Source organism: Mixophyes fleayi, chromosome 2, assembly GCF_038048845.1.
Source record: "Mixophyes fleayi isolate aMixFle1 chromosome 2, aMixFle1.hap1, whole genome shotgun sequence".
In the NCBI taxonomy this organism is placed as follows: Eukaryota; Metazoa; Chordata; class Amphibia; order Anura; family Limnodynastidae; genus Mixophyes; species Mixophyes fleayi.
In genome coordinates this window covers 261,886,778-261,912,303 of record NC_134403.1, presented here as the reverse complement: position 1 = coordinate 261,912,303, position 25,526 = coordinate 261,886,778, and the positions used below count along the sequence as shown (strand labels likewise).

At 42.0% G+C, this 25,526-nt stretch overlaps 1 protein-coding gene across 1 annotated transcript in view; it reads right to left on the bottom strand.

The window, feature by feature from the left end:
- Window positions 1-22,863, bottom strand: part of OPTC (opticin) — a 59,910-nt gene extending 37,047 nt beyond the window's left edge. Inside the window, exon 1 of the mRNA XM_075196043.1 lies at window positions 22,723-22,863. The gene's annotated coding sequence lies outside the window, so the exon portion shown is untranslated. The remainder of the gene's footprint in view (window positions 1-22,722) is intronic.
- Between the last annotated feature and the right edge of the window lie 2,663 nt (window positions 22,864-25,526).

Below are 25,526 nucleotides of genomic sequence, written 5' to 3'. Positions count from 1 at the left end.
TTTTAGGGAGGGGGTCCCCCAACCAGTCTCTTGCCTAGGGTCCCATGAGGTCTAAATCCTGGTGGTGATCTGTATTTGGTAGAAAGGCCATTCATTATGTTGGTTATCATAAAATGCAGATGGCAAATTAGACGGCTATAATGCAATACAAACTTCACTGTAGTTGCTAGAAGAAAACATTTGTGACCCATGATTTTGATGGCTAGAGTATAATGCAAACACAAATGCTGGCAAAATGGCTGGCAACAACCTGTTGTTAATGTGCAAATCACAGCACGTAATACATACTTCTTCCGGCGTGGCGGGGATGCCAGGAGCTATCATTATCAACTAGTAGATGTTTCCTGTACAGCACATGCCAGAATTGTTAATGGATGGAGAAGTGGAGACAAATCAAGGCACAAGGTCCCTCAAGATCACCAGTGCCGTAGCCAATTGCCTTAACACCAAGTGAGCTCTACCTATTATTTTCCAGTTAATAAGGGCAATATAACAAGATACAAAAAAAATATTAGTGTCCTGCTTGAACAAATTTGTGCAATTTGTCAGCGTAAAAATATACTTGAATAAAATCTCACTTATGTTCCTGGTTTTGATTTGTTGTTCTTTGGCAGTTTGTTGTTTATTGTTATATTTTCCTTTTCTTACAATGTTAATCTAGCAATGAATATAATTTGCCTTTGTATGTAACAATGTTTGTATATCTACAGCAAGATTCCTACTTTTACTGCAGCAGGAGCAGGAGAATCATTTTAAATGAGCCATTACTGTGATTGGGCTAGTAATCCACCACAGGTTACCCAAGTTTTACTCGGGGTGTTTAGATTGATTTGCAGTGCATTATTTATATTATACACAGTGTGCTGTAATCTTAAAATATGCAGAATTTTATAATGTAGGATAAAAGTCATTTACAAGCTGTGCTAGGAACAGTGAAATTTACTCATTCACATACCCTGTACAACGGCTCACCTTGTTGTCCCATAACTGATCACTTTTGCCTACATTTCTCTGCATAAATGTCTCTCTATAGATTATCTTATAGCCTATTATTACTACTCATTAATTTCTATTTAAAAAAACAACCTCTCCCTAATATACCTATATTTGTCACACACCTCTCCCTACAATTTTGCTGTGCTAGGTAACCACTCCCTGCAATTTATATTGCACAATGTAAACGTAACCATAATTCACACTTATCATTACTCCATACTATGGCTGTTACTCTATTTAAGCTGTGTATACAGGATTTAATAACAAATGTCAACCAGATGGCTTGTCAAGTTTGCTATTTCAATGTTTATCCAAAGTTTATTGACTTTTCTTTACGCAATGGTGTAAGGCTTCTCTATGCATTAAAAAATCTCTGAATAAAGTGGCACAATTTTATGTTCTCAATAATGTTGTTCATAACTTATTTATTACTTATTATTATAATTAGCACAATACTCCAGTGTGCCGCACAGTGGGGAAAACAGGACAAATATGATAGGTAAAATAAATGCAGACCTGAAAACAAAGGGTAGGGAGGGATCTGCTCAGAGAGAGCTTACATTCTAATCAGGGGAGGGCTGGCAAATTTTAGCCCGGGGGCAAGATTCAACTCAACAGCCTGTTTTAAAGGAAAAGATATGCAGGTTGCCCAGTGACCCAGCCCAAGTAGCCCACAATGGGACCGGTCCGGGGGGCAGATGCCCCCCTTCCCACCAGCCCAGTCATCCCCTGATTCTAATTGGAAGAAAGCACAGCTGAAACACCTGTTCCTCAGATCGGAGATTGGGATCGTTGTGAGAGTGCTTGGGTGTGGGTAGTATAGGTGCTTGTATTGTAAGCTTTAATAAAGAGATAGGTTTACAGAGCATGTGTAAAGATTTACAGGCTGTAGGAGATTCTGATCGGGCTAGGAAATTCCATGGGGCAGATTCAATGAAACAAGGGGTCTGGTAGGACATTCTGCAGCATAGCTTGGGATGAAATCTCTGCTCATTTTTGCTTGCAGCTCAAAAATGAGCTGAGATTCCTCTACCATAATGACCAGTACTGTATCCGCCCTAAGTGGGTAGATACACATTAGAAGTCTTGTAGGCAGAAGTGAGTGATTTTACAAGTAGGTCATGAATCCAGGTTTCAGCAACCGGGGAGACAAGGCGCTCCCCAATACACAAAGAATAGATGCTTTGCATTCAATAATGCATCTTGCGGCAGGGGGGAGTCCTGTCGATATCGTCACACCTGCTCCATTTGTCGGGGATCACACTCAGCGAAAGAATGGCCAAGAAATGCCCCATGTACCGTTAGAGGTCGCAACAACAATGCTTAAAGCACAATCCCCTAACAACCTGTCTGTGCTTGAAAGATAACATAATTTTTACCCTGATGCTTCCCAGGCTTCCTCCCTCCGTGAAGGTTTTCGGACAGGTTTTCGCCTCCCCATTCAGTACGAGGTCATAGCCAACGCTACAAAGAACCTTCGCTCAGCCTTTTCTCACTCTGATATACTGCTCAAGAAAATCTGTAAGGAAGTCAGCTTGGGACGCATGTTAGGACCTTCCCCTCTCTTCTTTAACCATCTCTCCAGTGGGGGTAGTTCCCAAAAAAACCGCCAGGTAAATTTCAGCTTATACAACACCTATCACACCCCTTAGGTAGTTCAGTTAATGATGCCATTGATAAAAACTTCAGTACAATAGTATACCAATCTTTTGTGAATGCCCTATCCCTAGTCATAGAGTTAGGTCCAGGAGCTCTTATAGAATAATTAAATATAGAATCTGCTTTCAGACTCCTACCTTTACACTCAGAATCATTTTGATTCATGAGTTTCAAAGTACAAGATGGATATTATATTGATAGATGCCTGCCCATGGGATGTTCAGTCTTGTGCGCCTTTTTTGAGGCTTTTGGCTCGTTCCTGCACTGGTGTGTCCAGGCGGGGACTGGTCAACAAGGCGTGGTGTGTTATCTTGATGACTTTTGTTCGTGGGCCCCCCGAACTCAGGCATCTGCTCCAACACATTGTTCGCTGCTAAAGCACTTTTTTCCATAATGGGTGTTCCAATAGCTCACAAGAAGATGTAAGGGCTTTTAACTTGAATCTCTTTTCTAGGGTTCGAAATTGATACGGTCGAACAGTGTTGTCATTTACCAATGGATAAAATTAAGAAATTAGAATCCTTAATTACAGAAATACTGTCCTCTCCATCCAACAAACTGAGACGGGTTCAGTCGCTTATGGGTTCTTTGAACTTCTCCTGTAGGGTAATACCCATGGGTAGGATATTCTGCAGAAAGTTGCAAGTAGCCACAGCAGGGTTGAATTGCCCACACGCCCACGTACACCTGAATGAAGAAATAAGAGGAAGAGATGGACTTGCACACAGACGCATCAGGAGCTAAGGGATTCAGAGCTTTTTTTCAAGGCGAGTGGTGTGCCTCACCATGGCCTCAGTTGTGGAAGTCTAACGGCTTGTTATGCAAGCTCCTAACTCTAGAATTACTCCCCATAATTGTGGCCTTGAAATTATGGGCTCCCCTAATCAGTGGGCATAACGTAGTTTTCTGGTGCTACAATCTTGGCGTGGTTCAGGCAATAAACAAGCAGAGTGCCTCAACTCCACCTGTGGTTAACTTGCTCCGGGTCCTGGTACTTTGTTGCCTTGAATACGACATAAACTTCCGTGCCCGACACGTTCCTTGAGTGGACAACAGTATTGCAGACGCTTTATCACGTTTCAACTGGCGTCGTTTTAGATCACTGGCCTCTCATGCATGGCCCAGTGGTACAACATGTCGTTGTTACGTTTGGCAGATGGTCGAGCTGGCATAATGATCCTTGCGGAAATGTCATTGTCCCCATCCACTAGATAAAATTACCGTTTGGCATGGCAGCGATGGTCACTTTTCTTATCATCTCGAGGCAACAACACTTCCGACCAGTCTGCCGGTATGATGGAGTTTATGAGGGGGCAATATCTAGAAAGGGTTACCAAAACATCTATGGCCTGCATGCTCGCGGGCATCTGTTTCATGGCAAAATTCAAGACCCTACCAGGTCGTTCCTTATAAGAAAAGCTCTGAAGGGTTGGGCGAAATTGAGACCTACGGTAGCAGTTAGATAGACCTTAATATATGGGGCAGCACGGTGGCTTAGTGGTTAGCACTTCTGCCTCACAGCACTGGGGTCATGAGTTTGATTCCCGACCATGGCCTTATCTGTGTGGAGTTTGTATGTTCTCCTCGTGTTTGTGTGGGTTTCCTCCGGGTGCTCCGGTTTCCTCCCACACTCCAAAAACATGCTGGTAGGCTAATTGGCTACTATCAAATTGACCCTGGTCTGTCTGCCTGCCTGTCTTTGTGTGTGTGTGTGTGTTAGGGAAATTAGACTGTAAGATCCATTGGGGCAGGGACTGATGTGAGTGAGTTCTCTGTAGAGCGCTGCGGAATTAGTGGCGCTATATAAATAAATGATGATGATGTTATATTGGCTAGAATTGTCGCAATATTGGGCGAGGTATGGGTATTTACAAGAAATACATTAGACCCGATACTTAAGCTCTCTATGTTCTTTTCCCCGTTTTTTCCTACTCTCTCCTTCTCCTCATCTTTTTTCCTGGCGGTGGACACAGGGCTCTGCTGCTTGGAAATCGCTAAGGCAAAAAGTACAAGGAGACGCGGCAATTATATAGCTCAAGGCCTGTTTATTTAATTTCTTTGGTATGTGACATGGCCTCTCATATTTTCTATTTTAAAAAATGTAGGAATGTCCCACTACCCATATTTGGGTCTTCTTGTTGTGTACACCTAAAATAGAAAATATGAGAGGCCATGTCCCATAGCAAAGAAATTAAATAAACAGGCCTTGAGCTATATAATTACTGCGTCTCCCTGTACTTTTGCATTAGCAATTTCCCAGGCCCCCCAAAAAACTAAACCACACCACCTTTGCCACTTAAAGAAGCTGTCAAATGTATAACCCAACTGTCAACACGTGCTTACATAATGAGACATAACATGAGAGCAGGATAAGACAATAGTAACCAAAGGAGGAGAAGAAACAAGGCGGCAACCCAGGTGAAGGTAAAAAACCCGCAGAACCCCAGAGGCACACTACTAATCAGGCCTTGATCCGTGGGAAATACAGGAAAAAATTCCTTCCGAACCCAGCCTGTCCCTGGTTAGAGCTCACAATGAAAGTGTTGCACAATGCTGAAATTAGTAGCATCCAAAATGAATGCCAAATACAAACTCACATTCACATTGGGAATGTTTGGGTATCTGCAGCCGACTTGGAGCTAGGGTACTATGGTAAAAGTACTTTTGATATGGCTCCTTTCAATGTTGCTAGATTCTTGCAGGTCATAAAAACTCCCTGATTTAGGCAGGCTCAGCCCAGATATATAAAATCACAATCTGCGCTCAATAAACAGTATAATCAAAAAATCACTGGTTGTATACAGTATAACATTGGAAAATGCTGCTAAAAAGTGCAGGTATCCCAAACTTTTATCCAAATGATATAGTAATGTAAAATATCAGGCAGATCACAGACATTAAAGTAATATAATAAGTGAATTAAGTTTTGAAATAATTAAGTTAAAACATTCTAAAAATTTGGTTAAAAGTTGATTTCCTAGTACTTAATTTATAACATTCTTTATCAAAACATAAAATGCCTCTTCAGTATTCAACAAGAAGTAGGTGATTTTTGGTATCAAACATACACAGACAGTCTTTCCTTTATACCTTACTGGGACCCAGCTGTCCTTTCCAAGCTTCATATCCAGGTGAATAAACCCCCGGTTAGAAGGTCTTGGTTGGTTTGGAGCTAGCATTTGCAGTCGTCCCCCTGCCCCCAGATACCATAATGTACAGTGATGTAGGAGCCCCTTAGTGCCACTGGAACAGTGTCCATGTACTTCTCAGCCATGGGTAGTCCTGCTGGACATGAGTAGCAATTGTCAGTCACAGTTTCTCTTTGATCCTAACCACAACCTCCCTCCATCTCTTTATGACCACTTTTTTAAACCCCATGGGATCCATCACAGGGAAAATTATTTTGACTGAGCAGTGGGAGTTTGTGTAATAAAATGATTCAGTGTAAGACAATGGGCTAAGTAAGTTTGTGTAACAAGATTATCCAGTAATTGATCTGTGCATCCAATGTGGAGGAGACAGGTACCTGTTAGGTCCAATATAATGTAGGTGTTAGCACAAACAGTGGTTGTATACAGCGAACAGTTGGTGCCTAGTGGGAAAGATGGATACCAGATGGGGTTCACTGTTATTATATGCCCCGGTAACCGTATTTTGTCACATGTGCTTAGCTTTGCTAAGCACAGATTTCATGTTGCTGAGTGATATTATACGAATCATCTAAAAGGGTGTTTAATTATAACAGTGTTCCTTGATGTGTTGAGGGCTGTACGGCCACTCCACAAAAGGGCTTGATTTTTGCACCAGTTTATAGCTGCTCTACGCACTTTTCAGTTATACTTATGCATAGAGGCTCTTTTCTAGGTGCTATTTCCACAATGTAAAGACAAGCTTCAAGCGCGCAAAACTACCACATGAAATAAAAGCAGTCCTGGGGGTAAATGTACCAAACGGAGAGTTTCCGGTAGGTTTAAAAAGTGGAGATGTTGCCTTTAGCAACCAATCAGATTCTAGCTATCATTCTGTAGAATGTACTAAATAAATGACAACTAGAAATTGATTGGTTGCTATAGGCAACATCTCCACTTTTCAGACCCGCTGGAAACTCGCAACTTTATACATTTACCCCTTGGTGTTCTCTCACTTTCATGATTAATTTAAACCATGACAATAAACCACTCAGTATTTAAGGGGTTAACTGAAAAAAGTTTCATTTAATGAAAGGGTGGCTGTAAAGTGGTAGGAACTTGAACATTTGCATTGTATTTGTCTTAAAATTTTTCTCCGCATAGCTAGCCAATCTTCTAGTTTGCAGAGGCATCTCCTGAAAATGGAGAATAAGCTTGCACATTGAAGTATGCAGGAAGGACCATCTAGGTGCACTGCTGCAAAATCAACGTGTTTAGTAAAGGGGCTTATGCTGAGTTGGGGATATGCCTTTTTCTTAGTATAAAATATGTGAATTTATATTGTGCGTGCCCCCCCCCCCCCCCCCCCCCAAAAAAAAAAAAAAGAGCATATGGCTACATCCGTATGCAGATTTCATACTTGGTTTGTTATTACCCTTGGAGAGTCAGGATGGGGAAGGGAGGGGGTATGCAAATTACAGTGTGGACGTGTTTGCGTAATTTTGAACTGAGGCAGACCCACGCAGATATGCATATACAACCATCAGTAGATGTATCACTAGCCTTAGGGCTAGTGCAGATATACACTGATGATGAGTAACTATCCAATTCTGATTACAGATTCAACTCTGAAGCTGATAGGTGCTTTCCTCATTGATCGTGACCATATTATATGATTTTATGGGCACATTTTAGAATTAATTTTTTACTACATTCATGCATGCACAAGAAATAAGATTGAACCTGCTGTATTATAGAGGTTTTTTATTTTTATTATTTAAACCAAACCTGATAACAAATTCTTTTTTTTTTTAATCTAAATAAATAAATAAATAAATGTTAGTTAAGAGTAGTAAGAGCATCTGGGTGTATGTCCTCCTGACATAAACCTGGCATGAATGCGACTGGTGCAGATCTAGATTCATGTCAACGTCCGTCTGCCTCTGCATATAGGCATAAATACACTATTGTTACGCATATGCATCCAGATGGGGCAAGAGCCCCACAGTGCGCTTCAAAAATTAGGTCCATTATGTCTGTTTAGAAAAATATTTGCCTAAAAATGCACCTGTTCAATAGTCAAATGTTCCTGGAAATGTCAAGTTTGTGTGCTTTGTCTGTGTGTACATAACTGGCTCATTGTTAGATAAATGTAAGTTGCTGTTTTTCAGTTCTCCACAGAGTGCTACTTCTGTAGTATAATTAGTAATTTTGGCCAGGACAAAGCCAGGCACTGTAAAACTAGGCCCCTGTGGTACAGCGGGCTGGCATGGATTGTATTGAGCCATTTGGATGTGTTTACAAACTCTGCATCACATGTCATATAGCTGCTGTATTTATCCACTGTAAGGGGGGTATTCAATTGTTTCTTTTAACGCGCTAAAACCCAAAAAAACGAGCGCTCTAAAAAAACTTCATATTATACTGTAATTTTGCGCGCGTAAACAGTTAATACGGTACTTACTCGCTGCCAGCGGGCTGAATTTCAGCTCGCTGCTCAGGGAGCTGCGAGATGAAATTTAGCGAGTAATTACCGTATTAACGGTAATATTTTTAGAGCGCTCGTTTTTTTTGGTTTTAGCGCGTTAAAACAAACAATTGAATACCCCCCTAAGATGGTTGTATTTATTGTGTGTTGTAATAAATGGATTATTGTTGGTTTAACACATATGATATACACTTGCATCCAATACATAACTTATAGCAACATAACAAGCACACAGAAAAAAAACATTTGCTATCTTTTAGTAACCCACAGTACGGCATCGGCGGCAATTAATTTATATATATCAGGACAATGAAATGGAAAGAGTAGCTCAGGGCCGGACTGGGACTAAAAATCAGCCCTGGTATTTAAAGCATACAGGCCCACCTGTTGTGGGCTTCATGCACTATATTGTTGCACACTGATGCTGGCGCAGTGTGCATTGCTGGTGCAGCACAACATGATGTAGTATGAGTGTGTGTGTGTGTGGGGGGGGTATTTATTTCTCCTAATGACCCGCAAACTTACATTATTAGTACCCCAATTACATCAATAAATACCATAACAATACATTATTTGTACCAAAATTACAGCAGTAAAAAAAAACCCACACACACTCATACTACATCAATACCCACCCACATTACAGCAACCAGCATTACCCCCCCATTACAGCAACCAGCATCATCCCCCACATTACATCAACCGTTGTCACCCCCCCACATTACAGCAACCAGAATTACCGCCCCACATTACAGCAACCAGAATTACCCCCACACCCCACATTACAGCAACCAGCCTCACTCCCACATTACAGCAACCAGCATCACTCCCACATTACAGCAAACGTCGTCACCCCCCACATTACAGCAATACTCTCTACTACTTATTAGCAATACTAAGCCCCAAACACACTACCACATTGCCACCACCACGCCACCCCATACTACAGCAATGCCACCAATTATACAGGCGCCACTGTAGGAAACCAATGTTTTGCTATTTTCAAATCTCCCACAAAATAGCAACAACAGAATACTTACACACATATAGGTAACAGGTACCCTTTTCCCTCAATTAAATAGTAATGGCAGAATTTTCATGAATCATTCCACATGAAATAAAACTCTAACAAATATATCAGAAAAAACATAACTATTTAACGATCATTGAAACCCACACGGCCGCATTAAAAGTATTTCCATCTACAGCAAAATGTCAGAGAAAAATATTTTTTTTACTACAGTAACTGGATATGCGTCTTTTCTAGTCATTTTAAATAACACAGTATATAAATTAAGGGGGGTAAAGGAGGTGGGTGAGAGATAATTGGATGTGATCCATCAGTTTGATTAGATAGGAAACATTTAGATTATTTTCCTCTTGTCGGCCCCTTGACTCACAGGCAGGGCGGACAAGAGGAATTTTGGGCCCCGGTACAGCAACTTCTTTGGGCTCCCGTCATATTCAACAATGAGAGACTTGCCTTTGGCAGAAATTCATATTATGCCACACCATAGTGCCCCCAGCTCATAATATGTCACATCGCAGTGCCCTCAGGTCATATTATGACACATAATATTACCCTTAATTCATATTTGGCCATGCAGTAGTGCCCACAAATCATATTATGGCATAGTAGTGCCCCCAAATCATATACCATACAGTAGTGCCCCCAAATAACAGTATGCCATCGTAGTGACCAGACAAAAACTCATTCACAAATAAAAATTGGTACAGCATATCAGATACTGAGAGTGTGAGTCCCAGGAGCAGCTTAATACCCCATTTACAATGCAAAGAAAAATAGATATATTGACACAATCACAGATAAAATGTATGACAAGCAGCGTTTTTTCCTCTTAATTAAAAATCTCTGAACAGATAAATATGCAAGAAACATTACAGCGCAATAACGAGCAATACATAGTGTTTTAAACATCATTGGATACACAGTAGTGCCCCCAGTTCAAGAAAGGATGGTGAAAAACACATTGGACACGAGAAAATATATGAACTGTTCTCCTACCTGGCACGCTGGGCGAGGAGTGATCACCAGCTGTCAGCTCACACAGGCAGTCGGGAGCACGGGCCGGGGGCAGTGGTCAAAGTGGAAATTTAGAAGTGGGGGTATAGAAAATATACCTGAATGGAGTATGAAGGCTTGATTTTTTTTTTTTAACACTTATCCCCTCTGTGCATTCCCATTCTTCATTACTACTTGTGTTTTATGATGGCTGCATCCCTGACATTCCCATTCTTAAGATGTCTCTCCCTTTACACTTTCTTTTAGCTATGCCCCTGTACCATCTTATCCTTTGTCCCTCTCACCCCTCTTCCTGCACCCCCCTCCCCTTGGCTCTCACCCCTCTTCCTGTACCACCTTCCCCCTAGCTCTGTCACCCCTCTTCCAGCACCCCCTTTCCCCCTGGCTCTGTCACCCCTCTTCCAGCATCCCTTTTCACCCTGGCTCTCACCCACTCTTCCAGCACCCCGTTTTCACCCTGGCTCTCACCCCTCTTCCTGCACCCCCTTTTCCCCCTGGCTCTCACCCCTCTTCCAGCACCACCTTTTCCCCCTGGCTCTCACCCCTCTTCCAGCACCCACTTTTCCCCCTGGCTCTCACCCCTTTTCTAGCACCCCATTTTCCCCCTGGCTCTCACCCCTCTTCCAGCACCCCCTTTTACACCTGGCTCTCACCCCTCTTCCAGCACCCCTTTTTCCCCCTGGCTCTCACCCCTCTTCCAGCACCCCTTTTCCCCCTGGCTCTCTGTTCTCTTCCTGCACTCATTCCACCCTGGCTCTCTCACACTCCTGACAACTTCCCCCCCTTGCAAAAATCGCGGCACCCCCCGTGACCCCCAGCGAAACTCGCGGCACCCCCCGCGACCACCCACCCCCGTGCAAATCGCGGCACCCCCCGCGCGATCCCCTCCCTCATTCACAAAAATAAAAATCTGCAAACTGTATCCACATTACAGGGCACAGCCACAGTGCAGAGTGATCCAGCGCAACGGAGGTGGCTGGTTCCTGGGGAGGAACCAGTCATCAGAAAGCGTGGGGAAGTGTCGGGCCGGCCCATCTAGCCACCGGCCCTTCTGGCATTTGCCGGAAGTGCCAGATGGCCAGTCCGGCCCTGGAGTAGTTGTAGGAGATAATAGTTCATGCTTGCCTACTCTCCCAGAATTTTCGGGAGGCTCCCGAATTTCAGGGAGTTCTCCCAGACTCCTGGAAGAGTAGGCATCCTCCCAGATCATTATGGGAACGGAGCTTAATGACGTGATTTCACAGTTAGGCCCTTCCCCCACTATGTAACACCAACAATTTCGGCATTTCGTAGCAGATGGCGGAGCCAAAATTACGAGACTCGTCGGCCCTGCACCCACAAGCCCACCTCTTCCCCCAGAACTCCCGGAGGCCAACATCAAAAGGTTGGCAAGAATGTAATAGTTGAAGGACATATTTGATTATATTAGGGTTTCACACATATTGAAAGTTGCACACTTAGGGCCTGATTCATCAAGGAATACAAAGTGAATGTAGTTTGTGTTTTTGTTTATATGGTCGGAAATTGCACTTATAAGTACGCCCTGGCTATACAGTATTTGCTGTATGCAGACAGACAACACACTGCAGGATACACACAATGCATATGTGCAATATAATGTCCCATCATAATAATTAAATACATTAACACCTGTTAACACTATGCTCATTAATAAACCATTTATTGGCGATTTGTGGTGAATTGCGTCATTTTGATCCCGCCCCCCGTGGAAAAATTATGCTTTCAAGTCATTGCGTTTCCGGATCCAAAATTGCGCAAATCGATGCATCCCACCACCCTCAATCCTCGGACTTCACTTCCCCTCCTGAATCTTTTGGTAAGTATGGACTACGTGCACACGTGTTTGAACTTGCATTGCACTTGCATGCACTGGAATAACATCTGTTTCTGAGCAAGAGCAAAGCAATTTCATGCAAAATATGGCAACAGGACTTACTTTCCTTAATGAATTAGGCCTTTGAGCCTAAATTAGAGTTAAGGTCTATTTTGTGTAAAATGCGCATTTTCAGCTTGTGTCGCTGCACCAGAATGTTTATGCATATGTCCGTATATAGATTTTTGCACATTGCTGACTTGTGTCCCCTTGCACTTGGATGGCAGAATAGAGGTGGGCAGGGGCAGGCAGGTGTAGGCTGAGGATAGTAAGGGGAATATTCACATAATTGTGACATAATTAGATTTAGACACCTTAGCATTGCAGATATTTGATATCAAGTCATGACGGTCTATTCCCATTACTTAATTTACATTTATAGTATTGCAGGAAAGAGGATTCTCATTTGAGTTTTAAAGGGAACAACAACAACTTTTGCATTTATTAATAATAATTAGAGATGGGCGGGCTCGGTTCCCCAAGATCCGAATTCATCTGAATTTAGCCTATGCGAGTACCGAGCCGAGAACGCTCGGTACTCTCCCGCCCATTCGGATTCGAAATCGAGGCAAAACGTCATCGTGACGTATTCGTATTTCTGAGCTCGGTTCTCGAGAGATTTGAAAAGCATAAATACCAGCCTCCACAGCAATCCATCACCATTTGACAGAGGGAGAAAGCAGGGTTAGGTCACACTGGCTATATCAGCGCAGGGACAGAGCAGTAATTGGACACATTATTGTTTGTATGCAATACCATTGTAATCTTAATACCAGTTGTTACAGCAGTAAGAGGAGAATAGAGGAGGGTTTTTTGTGCAGTTTCTGGCACTCCAAGTGCTTTTGGGGTGTCCCCCATTCTTTTGCATTAATATTTCTGGCTGTCAAAAGTCCTGTTTGTCAGCAGACTAAAAAAATAATATTTAGCACTCAAAGTGCTTTTGGGGTGTCCCCCATTCTTTTGCATTAATATTTCTGGCTGTCAAAAGTCCTATTTGTCAGCAGTCTAAAAAAATAATATTTAGCACTCCCAAGTGCTTTTGGGGTGTCCCCCATTCTTTTGCATTAATTTTTTGTGGCTGTCAAAAGTCATATTTGTCAGCAGTATCTAAAACAATTTGTAGCACTACAAGTGCTTTGGGCTCATAATGGATTCAAAGCAGTCCACATATGAGCAGAATCAGCAACCAGGTTCTGTCACCAGTCCTGATGGTAGTGTTCCCAGTATGTCATCTGGGAAAGGCGATGTCAAACTACACAGTCTTTTGAAATCAGTCAAAAAAACACACACCCAAAAAAATTTACCGTGTTGAAGTGAAAAAGAAGTGTAACTGAGGAAAAGTTAAGTGCCGATAAAAAAAAATTGCCAACATGCCATTCTACACACACAGTGGCAAAGAGAGAATAAGGCCTTCACCTTTGTCTATTAGTGGCAGATCAAAAAATGTTACCGAGCCTACAAGTGGTGCACAACTACTGTTACGCGTCAAAGCCGAGCTGCAAGATAACAGTAAGGCATTAGAGGATAATGTTTGCTCTGAATCACAAATGACACCAATCCATGTGGAGAGTCCATCCAACAGTGGGATGTCTAATCGTAAGCATTCTGTTAGTGTACCCATAAAGAGGGACCCTTTCAGCAGTTCTGCTGATGTGTGCCTGAACAGCCCGAGTGTAGCCGGTGATACACAAATTGAGGATGCCACTTTGGAAATAGAAGAGGATGAGGGGGAGATTTGTGTAGGCGACGAGGGCGCTAATGAGGATGAGGTTGTTTGTGTCAGTCCTGCACCAGTGGCAGCAGTTCTGGCACGTGACAAGAAAAAGGCCATTGTCATGCCAGGCCATACAACAAAAAAATCCACTTCTTATGTGTGGAATTATTTCTACCCCAATCCAGACAACAACTGTATAGCCATTTGTAGTGTATGTCAAGCCACAGTCAGTCGAGGGAGGGACATTAACCATCTTGGAACCTCATCTATGTTACGCCATTTGACGAGAGTTCATGGCAAAGTGTTAGGAAAAGCTGAAAGTACTTCCAAAAAAATTACAAGCGCTCCATCATCAGCTAGGACCCTCTGCTCACCGACATCCCGACGGCTACAAAATACACCCACCACACCATCCTCATCAATATCCTCAGTAGCGCTCGGATTCCCACTTATTAAGGCTGGATGACTCCTGCACTATTATTGATTCCTCTGAAGAAAGCGTTAGTCCCGCTGCAGCTGCTGCTGTTGCTGCTGCTGGGGGTGAATCGTCCGCCCAGAGGAAGGCCAAGAAAAAGAGCAGTCCTACATTTCAACAATTAACTGTGAAACAATCATTTGCTAGGGGAAGCAAATATGACAGCAGTCACCCAGTCGCCAAGCGGATCACAGACGCCATGACTGCCATGTTAGTGTTAGATCTGCATCCAATATCCACAATAAACGCAGCTGGTTTTCCACAGTTAATTGTGGTTTTGTGTCAGCGTTACAGAATTCCATCGCGACACCATTTTTCCCGTAAAGCTATTCCACAACCAAAAAGTGTGTACAAATGTAGAGATTGCGCTGAAAAATGCCATTCTGCCTACTGCCCACTAAACCACAGATATGTGGACAAGTGGAAGTGGTCAAACCAAAGACTATATGACTGTGACAGCCCACTGGGTTAGTCATTCACCTTCACCAGCAGGAACAGCAGCAGCATGTACACCACTACATAACATTTGTCACAGGCAGGCCACTCTTTGTATCACCGGCTTCACTAACAGGCATACAGCTGACAATTTGTTACGCAAACTCAGAGATGTGATTGATACATGACTTATACCACTTGGACTCTCCCCAAGATATGTCATTCCTGATAATGTGCGAGCATTACAATATAGTGCGAGCATTACAGCTGGGTGATTACCAGCACATTGCCTGTTTTGCTCACACCATCAACTTGGTTCCTACGAAATAACCGTGAGGTGCAGGAGATGCTTTCGGGGCCCGTAAGATTTCAGGCCATTTCAGGCATTCGGCCACATCATGTAGGAGATTGCAGCAGCTCCAAGAGGGGTTTAACTTGCCCTGCCACCAACTTAAGCAGGAGGTGGTAACTAGGTGGAATTCCACCCTGTACAGGCTGCAGAGGATGGAGGAACAGCGCAAAGCCATCCAAGCGTATTGCACAAGCCATGACATTGGGAAAGGAGGGGGCATGTATTTCACTCTTGCACAGTGGGGAATCCTTTCAGTGCTGTGCAAGGTGCTGAAACCATTTGAAGTTGTGACATGTGAAGTGAATGCAGATTCTGCTAGCTTGAGCCAAATCATTCCTTTAATTAGACTATTGGAAAAGCAGCTTGAGAAACTGAAGGAGGAGATGAAAGCAAGCAATTCTGCAAAGTATGTTGGCCTTGTCGAGCAAGTAGTTAATTCGCTTCACAATGATCCTCGAGTTATTAAGATCTTGAGCTCAGATCAGTACGTTTTGGCCACTGTGCTTGATCCAAGGTTTAAGACCTACATTGAGTCTTTGCTTCAAAATGAACGAGATGTGAACTTTTGCATGGAGCTATTGCTCAGCAAGTTGTCCGCTGAACTGGGCCTTGGCTTGACGATGTGTCCTTCTTCAGTTTCTCAAGCAGCTGCTGCTCGTAAAAAATAGAATTTTCAAAAAAGAAGCAGGGAGGACGCAAAGGGCAGACCAGAACAGTTTAACATCTGGGCTGGTTTGAAGGATTTTTCAAAAAAATCAGTGACCTTGCCCATAACTCCCTCCAATATGAGTATTAACATGCAAAGGATGGTGGAGGATTATTTTCAAGAGGTAATTGATATGGAAATGTCAGACAGTCCCTTTCCTTACTGGGAAGAAAAGCAGGCCATTTGGAAACCCATGTACAAACTTGCTTTGCGATACCTAATGCATCCCACCCTTCAGTGTGTACTCTGAACAAGTGTTCAGCACAGCAGGGAATTTAGTCTGTGATCGCCGTAAAAGGTTACTTCCCAAAAATGTTGAGAAAATGATGTTTATAAAAATGAACTATATCTTCCACGAGGAAGGCCTTCACCATCCAAGACATCCAAGCACTGATTGTTCTCTAATGGTGGATTCAAGCGGCGATAAATTTATAGTCTGTGATGATGATGTACACACTGATGAGGGTGAGGGTGAAGCTGAAGATGATGACGATAACATCTTTTTAAAACTTTCTATGTAAGTGTAGGGTGCAATCTACCCCAAAAGAGGAAAGGGACTTGGGGCATTTCCATATCACGTACCGTCTTGAAAGGCTGCTGTTTGGGCAATTTCTCGTTAAGGGTAGGGTGTCATACACAGAGTGACCCCAAACTGTCTTTGTCCATTTTTCTTAATATTGTACAGTCTATAACGACTGAATTTTTTGGTATTTTATACAAGTGGAGGGGGGCCTAGAGAGACATAAACCAAACTGGCTTTCTCCATTTCAATTAATATTGTACAGTCTATAACGGCTGAATTTTTTTGTATTTTCTACAACTGGAGGGGGGCCTAGAGAGACAGAAACCAAACTGCCTTTGTCCATTTCTTTACATTTTTAAGTATAAGTGTAGGGTGTAATATACATCCAAAGACGATGGCTGCATTGCCAATATGCATAGATGGAGAGGAAGACAATCTGGTTTGTGTGTAGAATTAATGAAGGCCTACCAGGAATTAAACAGTTTTTTGGATAATTTATTAGCTTTACAATTTCATTACTTATCCAAGAAACAGGTGGAGCACTAAATTTGGTTATTTTAGGTCCAAAAACAAAGATTTTTAAACAAAATAGCAAAACAAAACCAACCAAAACCAAAACCAAAACCAAAACACGCAATCACGGTTTACCAAAACCAAAACACGACGGTAATCCAGATCCAAAACCAAAACCAAAACACAGGGGTCAGTGAGCATCTCTAATAATCATCAATATTCTCTCCTCTTGTGTATATGACACTTCCAATGGCGCACGCAGGGGGGGTTTCTGGGTCTCCAGAAACCCCCCCTCCGCTAACTAACTGCCCACCATAGTGGCACTGTCCTATACAGCAGCCTCGGCGCTGTCAAAGAAGTGTCCGCAGCGGTGCTGTATTGTATACAGCACCGCCGCGGCTGCTGTATAGGACAGCGCTGCCGAAACGGAGCTGCTGTGCATGCGCAGGGGTTTTTTTTTGGGGTCAACCCCCCTGACAATCCTGCGTGCGCCCCTGACTTCATTACAATAGTATATTGTGTACAAATAGGGCAATGATTAGCATTTGCTACTAACACTTTCAGGCCCTATCTCTACTCTATTGCAGTGTGTAAGTATACATGCTTCAAGAGAAAACTACTTTTTTTGAGCTAGGTACACTTTTAAATGCATTCGACTCAACATACTGTATGCATGTAAGCTTTTTTTATGTGCTTCTGTTCCTATGTATGGTCGGAGAGCAAATGCATCCACATCAGGATGAGCCCCATATTAGCCAATCACATATCAACTTTTAATAGTCAATCAAAGTTAATACATTATTTCATACAAAATACTTCTATAATTTCTTCTAATAATTTTCATAACATAACATATACTATCATTGCAGCTAATCCCTATAAATCCTTTTGTTGCTCTTTATTATCATTAATATAAATTATACAGTAACATTGCAATGTTTGTTTCAGGATGAGTAGATTGAGTATAAAGAAAATAAACATAAGTATATACAAAGCCACTGATTATGATAAGTTTTGTGTGAACTGTGTAGAGGGCTGACAAATATTAGCTGGGGGGGGGGGGGCAAGACTCAACTCTGCAGCCAATAGGAACATTTTAAAGGGAAAAAAATGCAGGTGGCCCAGTGACCCAGCCCAGGGGGCAGATGCCCCCCAGCCCCCCAGCCTAGCCCAGTAGCTGTAATAAGAAGGTGGTTTTCCAAATTTGATTACCAGATGTGTTTTCGGGGAATGTTTGAAGATAAGAGTCTAAAAGAAAGTCTTTCATATGAGGGAGGGAATTCCATAGAGTGGATGCAGGCCCAAAATTTGACGTAATAAAGAATGGGAGCAAGTAGTGAGTGAAGATCTTGGGCAGAGCCAAGAGGTAGAATTCGCTGCTGAGTGCAGCAATGCCTGTCCAGCAGCAGGAATGGATGTAAGGATAAAGTATTAGGTTAATCAACAGCCAATCACTTATGACTCCCAGTTGCTTTTCCATATAGACAAGCATCACCAAGATAGGCCTACCAGAACTTCAGTCTAAGTTAGTGATAGGCAACCTAATATACTTCAGGTGCTTCATGGACGGCTCTCTTACATTAAAAAGAGCTGCACATTATCATCATCAGCTATTTATACAGCCCCACTAATTCCGCAGCGCTGTACAGAGAACTCACTCACATTAGTCCGTGCCCCATTGGGGCTTACAGTCTAAATTCCCTAACACACACACAAACACACCAAGAGAGACTAAGGTCAATTTAATAGCAGGCAATCAACCTATTAGTATGTTTTTGGAGTGTGGGAGAAAACTGGAGCACACAGAGGAAACCCACGCAAACTCAGGGGGAACATACAAACTCCACACAGATAAGGCCATGGCCAGACTCATGAACCCAGCGCTGTGAGGCATTACCCTTAATATCTGTAATAATTTAAAACAATACTCAGAATCAAAGACACTATCTGTAGAAGGAGCATGATGCTGCAGGTGAAAACTCGGAGGACACTATGAGGCCATAGGCCTGCCTATTGTCCATCATTGATCAGGGTTGTCCAATGGCGTAAAGGCACATGATTCGCATGTGGGGGGTATTGGGCAATAGGGAACCCCCCTAATTTTGTGCCTAATGAGTGACATCTTTTTACAATATGGCAAAACAGTTGTTTACAATTCTAGAGGCCCCAAAAGACATTAATAAAATAGGGTCGAATTCAGAGAAGGGCTACCAAAATTGTGTGTTTTTTGGTTGTTGCTATTGTTTTTTTCTAGAAATCAACAGGTACAGAAGTAGTACATGTGGAATGTCTAATTTTCAACATTCTTTGATGCAGCCACATGAAAAAAAACGCCTGTATTTTATTATTATTATTATTATTAATTTTTATTTATAGGGCACCACTAGGTGTCCGTAGCGCCGTACAGGGACAAACTAAATTACAATACGAGGTGAGACAGCACAGTACAGTAAACAATAAGCACAATAACTCAGTGATCTCAAAGCACAGCTAGAGGGGCGGGGGAGAGGAGAGGGGAAGGTCCGGCATACGGCAGAGCCCAAGAGGGAGGGCACGGATGACAGGGAAGCCCCCAGAGAGGAGAGGAGGGAGCAAGAGGGGACAGGGGGAAGAGGGTCCTCGAGGAGGAGGGCTAGGTAGCTGGAGAGCAGAGTTAAAAGTGGTGAAGACAGGAGGAGAGATGACCCTGCTCAAAGGAGCGTAAAATCTAAGGGGTGGGGTAGACAGACAAAGAGACACGGGGAGGGAGAGAGAGAAGGAAGAATGGAGGTTAAGGATAAGGGAAGGGGGATGAAGGGGAAGAGGCAGAAGATAAGGTAGGAAGTTAAGTGGGAGACTGGAAGGCTTTAAGAAAAAGGTGAGTTTTTAGAGCCCGTTTGAAACTGGACAGATTAGGGGAAGTTCTGATAGAGGGAGGGAGCTTGTTCCAGTGGAGGGGGGCAGCGCGGGCGAAGTCTTGGATACGCGCATGGGAGGAGGTGATCAGTAGGGAAGAGAGGCGACGGTCATTGGCAGATCGGAGAGGGCGGGATGGAGTATGAATAGAGAGGAGGGTGGAGATGTATGGGAGTAGCCTTTATATGATCCCCACCCACGCAAACAGTTTTGTCTAATACAGTATCCTACATTTAGCATTTGGATATATGTCCTGATAATGTTTTAGGGTGCATTGAAAATTAGGCAAATTTTGCAAATTTAAATTGCAAATGCAGTTAATTAAAATGTATAATACAGTTTTTAATATTTTTTAATGGAATCCAGAAATACTACAGAAAGAATTTAACCACTTAAGTAAGGCAACATTTTGCCATTGGGCTGTGTGCAGCATGTGTTTGGGTATGTCCAAGTGGAGGTTTTACTTCTGTTTTTTAAATGTCACACGTGTTTTTTTCCGTCATTCTGTGTCTAGTAGCATGGAAAATGAGGAATGACATGTTTAAAAAAAACCCCTGCTGATAGGCATTTATGAGTTTTTAAAAAAAATTACATTCAAGTGAATGGAGGGATGTTAAGGTTTTACCTACTAAGTTTTGCCTCAAGTGGGGATGTTGCCTATGTAACCAATTTGATTCCAGCTGTCATTTTGTAGAATGTACTAAATAAATAACCAGAATCTGGTTGCTATAAGCAACAGCTCGATTTTTTCAAACCCGCAGCTTGATAAATTTACCCATTGGTGTCATTTCAATTAGGCATTCCTGCTCTAAGTTTATGACAGTGACATATTGCCTAGGGCCATACTGAATCTTTGTTCTAGTTTTGCTGATGTTAAATCCCTGCGAGATCCATTTTTGTCCATTCATAACAAAATTACTTAATCAATATGGTATTTCACTGCAAACTATAGCCTGTTCCAATATTATTCTTTCTTGTAAAATTGCCAATAGTATTCCACAATAGGAAATAATTTATGGCTTATTGCATGGTATTGCATGACTAAGGTTGTTATTTCTAGCGTGCAAAATGGTTTGTCATTTAAAGGAACAGAGATTTTGATTAAAAAATATATAATATTATATGAAATATGTTTCCAAGAAAGCAAGGCATGTATTAGAATGTTGAACCTAAGGGAAGTGTGGCCATCAGCCTAAACGCAGATAAAATCACGTGGGTGAGTGATTAGGTGTTTAGCCTATGAGCTGCTTTTATCTTTAATCAATAAGGCAGAGGAGGGGGGTGGTTTGGTTTTATATAGGTGAAAGTTCTCCACCATTTCCCCCTCTCTGCTTCCGGATTCCTCCCGCCCACCTGGCAATTATTGGGTTTTGTATATTTGGTTCCTTTTAGGTGGGAGAGCAGTGCAGTCGGTAAGTTTGCATATGGTGCTTGGGTTATCTCGTCATAGGTCACTACTCCCCCTTTGGATTGTGTTGTCATCACGTGTGTTGGGTCCAGTGAATGGGACTCTGGGCCAGTATGTTTAAGATTTTCTGGCGGTTATAAGGGGGGTGTAGTCTTGCCGTTGGACAGATATTTCGCACCGGCCAATAGATAAGGTATGATCCTGGTTTGGTGGTACAATGGTTTGACCTTTCCACAGTTATTGGTTTTGTGTTTGCTGACTGCCCTGCTCTCGTCCGCCTTTCAGCCCCTTTAGTTTTAATATTAGTTATTTAATAAATAATATTTTATTCCAACGTTAATCTGGTGTCCATGTCTTTATTGGTTTTATGTAAGGTATTATGGTAAACACTAAGAACTTCCACACTGTGCATTTTATGCAGGTTCCTTAAAACAAAATGTCATGTTCTTGTTTTTCTGTTTTATGAAAATGAAATCATTGCACAGTAATGTCTATTGTCTCCTGCCCACTACCTAGATTTGTGGCCAACTGGGTTGTCCAGTCATCTGATCACATGGAGCCCGATGACTGCACACACAGATGGCTGCCATTAGCCAACTGCATTTTCTGGCATGCCTGATCAAAATCGAAACAGTCCACATTTAGAACAATGCCTAGGCAATGGGATCAAGCTGTCTGAAATAGTTGCTTTAACCTAGGTAAGAATACCCATCTAGGCTACCGCCAACACTATAAGCTAGTCGGTGGATTTACAGCTACATTTTGTTTGCAGCACAGTGAAAAGCCACTAAGACGGAGGGAGAAAAGCTGCAGAGTTCATTGCAGTTCCACAATGCACGCACAGCAATAACCTAGTACAAAACTAGGTATGTATAGTTTTAATGCCCCTTTTAATGAGGCAGAGTTAAAGTTAGAGTGTGGAGTGGAAGGGTACAAAGTTCCTACATATAAGTACACTGCCAACATTGTCTGTGTAAGTAATTTCTTTTAACGAAGATAAGAACTGGTTATGAATACATTTTCATCAGTTCGCAGACTGAGAAGGATTACGCCTGAGACTGTGTAATCCTTCAATATAATATGCGCTTATATTAAAGTACATATTGGTTTAGCAAAATAATATGTTGTTAAAATTTCCTAACATTTTATTTTAATAGACGAAAAGAACCTCATTGTACAACTTGTTCTTTAACAAATGGATACAGGGGTTCTCAAGCAAAGCACTGGCAATATAATGAGCATGCATGCTTGATTGCTTTATAGCTATGCCATTAATGGAGGTCTTTTTACATCCGCAGAAGCCTTTTTTTTTTTTAAAAGGCTAAACTCTAGCTGTTGTTACTCATAAGAGAAAGTTAATTTGTGTAAAGTACCACAGTAGACTTTTTACAGCATGCATTCTACTAGTACATTTTATTTCTAATGTTAAAATAACTTGTCATAATTTATTTCTCATTAATTTTTCCCCACACCCCATTGAGAAAATCCTTACCTGTGTGCCAAGTGGATCAGCAAAAGTGAAATCTGTTCAAAACACAAGCCCTGTTCAAACACAAGCTTAATAGGGGCTCATTGGTGTGTTGTGCTGAGGAGAGTGGAAGGGGGTAGGATTTGGGAGAGCAACCAATCTGGTTTATTGTTGCAGCTGTCAGTAGGACCCCTTACAATAGGACCTAATGACCCAAGGCCCTTGTATTATCCAATTAGGCTGCGCTGAGGTTTTAGGAGGGGGTGTTGAAATGAGGGCACTCAGATCTTTCTCAAAAGACAAAATAATCCTGTCTGAACCTGTAACCAACAAAGAGGAACAGCAAGGGGCTCAGACAGTTTTAACCCTTTTTTGAATGAAAATAATGATTGTTAATGTAGTATTTCTAAGCTACCTTAAATGTATTTAACTTTCTATGCAACAAATGATTTTATCTCCCTCTAATGATGTTTGCAATGATTAATATTATTAGCTAGATTCAAATGAATAGTAAATACTGTGGACATTTATGAAAGAGTAAACAAGAAGCCTGGAAAAAGAATTGCCAGGGATCTTATAGGCACAATGATGTAACTTTCCTAACTACATGTTTTTAAATGTCCGATCCCCACTACATTCCCCACCCAAAATGTATAAAGGCAGTTATACAGCAACAGTTTGTGTGTGTGATCTTATCAGACATAGACACTTGTCAAGAGCCTAGATCCTGGGTTGTGTTGTTGATTTCCGTAGCTGCCACTAAACTGCAATAAAATTGAAAAAGTAACACATTAAACCAATTTAACAATTGCAGCTGTCTCTTTATACATTCCTTCAGTACTTCTAAATAACTGCTGGTGCTATATATAACAGTTGTACTCTGTCTCCTCACATGTCATAATATGTATACTTTATCTGTGTTGAAGTCTCATAAAGCAATGAGTTTTAAACACAATAACATTTACACAATCTGCAACCTTCAGCATTTATTGCATTAAAATTAAGACAATAATTTCAAAATAAACTTTATCTCCTCTAGTGACATGTAAAAATAGAACAAATCCCGCTCAGTTAGCCTGGGGCCAGGGACAGGCTGGGCTGGGGGGGCAGGGGTCGGGCAGGTCCCATAGAGAGCTACCTTGGGCTAGGTCACTGGGCTACCTGCATTTTTTTTCCTTTGAAATGTTCCTAATAGGCTGCTGACTCAACACTTGCCCCACCATACCCCTTCCCCCCGCAGGTTAAATTTGCCAGCCCTCCCCTGGCTGTGACTGTCTAGACTCAGGGCTTGATTCATTAAGGAACGTAAATTCCGATACGTGCTGTATTTTAAGTAAAATCGCTATGCGCATGCTCAGACACAGACTATACGCCAGTGAGCGCATTTGCAAGCGATTGATCTTCGAACACAAATGACACTTCCGACAGCCTACAATTTAAGGGGCGGGAAGGGAAGGGCCGTATGCACGTAGTCAATATACAGTAAGGGCGTGCCAAAGTTGAGCACATGCACATTCGTCCTGTTGAAGCGCTGGACATCTATCAAGTACGTGATTTTTAGCCACATCACTTGCACCAGATGCAGGTCAGGTGTAAGTTCCAACTGATGACGGTCGCATATGCATTCTAGAACATGTGTTTGAAATTAAGAGCAAATGTATAAATACATTTTAAGTATAGAAAACATTAATAACATCCTGAAAAATGAATTTCATGTTAAAAAAAAATGATTGTATTTTGTATGAATGTGTTTTGTATTAAGATTATATTATTAACAGGTGTTTATGTATAAGTGGAAGCCAGGCTGTGAGTTTGGACTCGAGCGAATAAGACATAAGGACATTTGTGTTTCAGTGTCTCTTTCTGCATACTGAACTGTCCTCATCTTGCTGTGTTAGTTATTGTAATTTGTGTTCATATTTGGTTGCTAACAAACACTATTATATTCCATGCATATTTTAGGCTATTGGTTATATGTTAGACAGATTCTTTCTTAAATGTTGCCAGGCGGAATAGTTACTGAGGGATAAGACAGAACAAGAGGTCTGGGCCCCATATCATCCACTTTTCCATGTGGCCAACAAGGTCTTCTCCCCAGGAACCAGTGGCCCCCAGCTAGCAGGGGGAGGACACTCTGGGATTAGCCCTCTCATCATACCACCTATCACAAGTTATGTACCACCCTAATACGCCCCCATTAGCTCAATCACCGTGGGAATAATAGGGATTATATAACCTGTGCCTTTGGGCTGTAGAGAGAGATATTGTTTTTGTGGTGACTAGGAACTGTGCTTCTTTCACGTGAATACACTGTACTTATAAGGAATTCTCTTGCCTTGTATCTGTACATTGACTCACTTCTTCTATCATCTGCTGAGTAAACTATGCTTTGGTTGCAATGATATGATGAGGTGATTTTTAAAGAACTCACCAGGACGCAGGGTCTTCACAGTATATCTTTTTTTTTTCTGTGTGTTCTGATGGGACTTCATATTGCACATATGCATTGTGCGTATCCTGCAGTGTGTTGTGACTGTCTGCATACAGCCAGTGCTGTATAGTCAGAGTGTACTTATATAATTGTATACCTGTATTCAACTGGAAATGTTTCTTCAGATTTGCTTGTACTTGAAGATAAGCGTAAGTGTGTGCAATTTCCGTCCAATTAAAAAAAACACAATTTGCATTCACTTTGCATTCCTTGATGAATCAGCTCTCAATCTCTAGGAATAATTAATCACATGATCATTATATTAGTTTTATTATAATTAGAGATGGTCACTGACCCCCGAGTTTTGGTTTTGGTTTTGGATCTGGATTACCTTCGT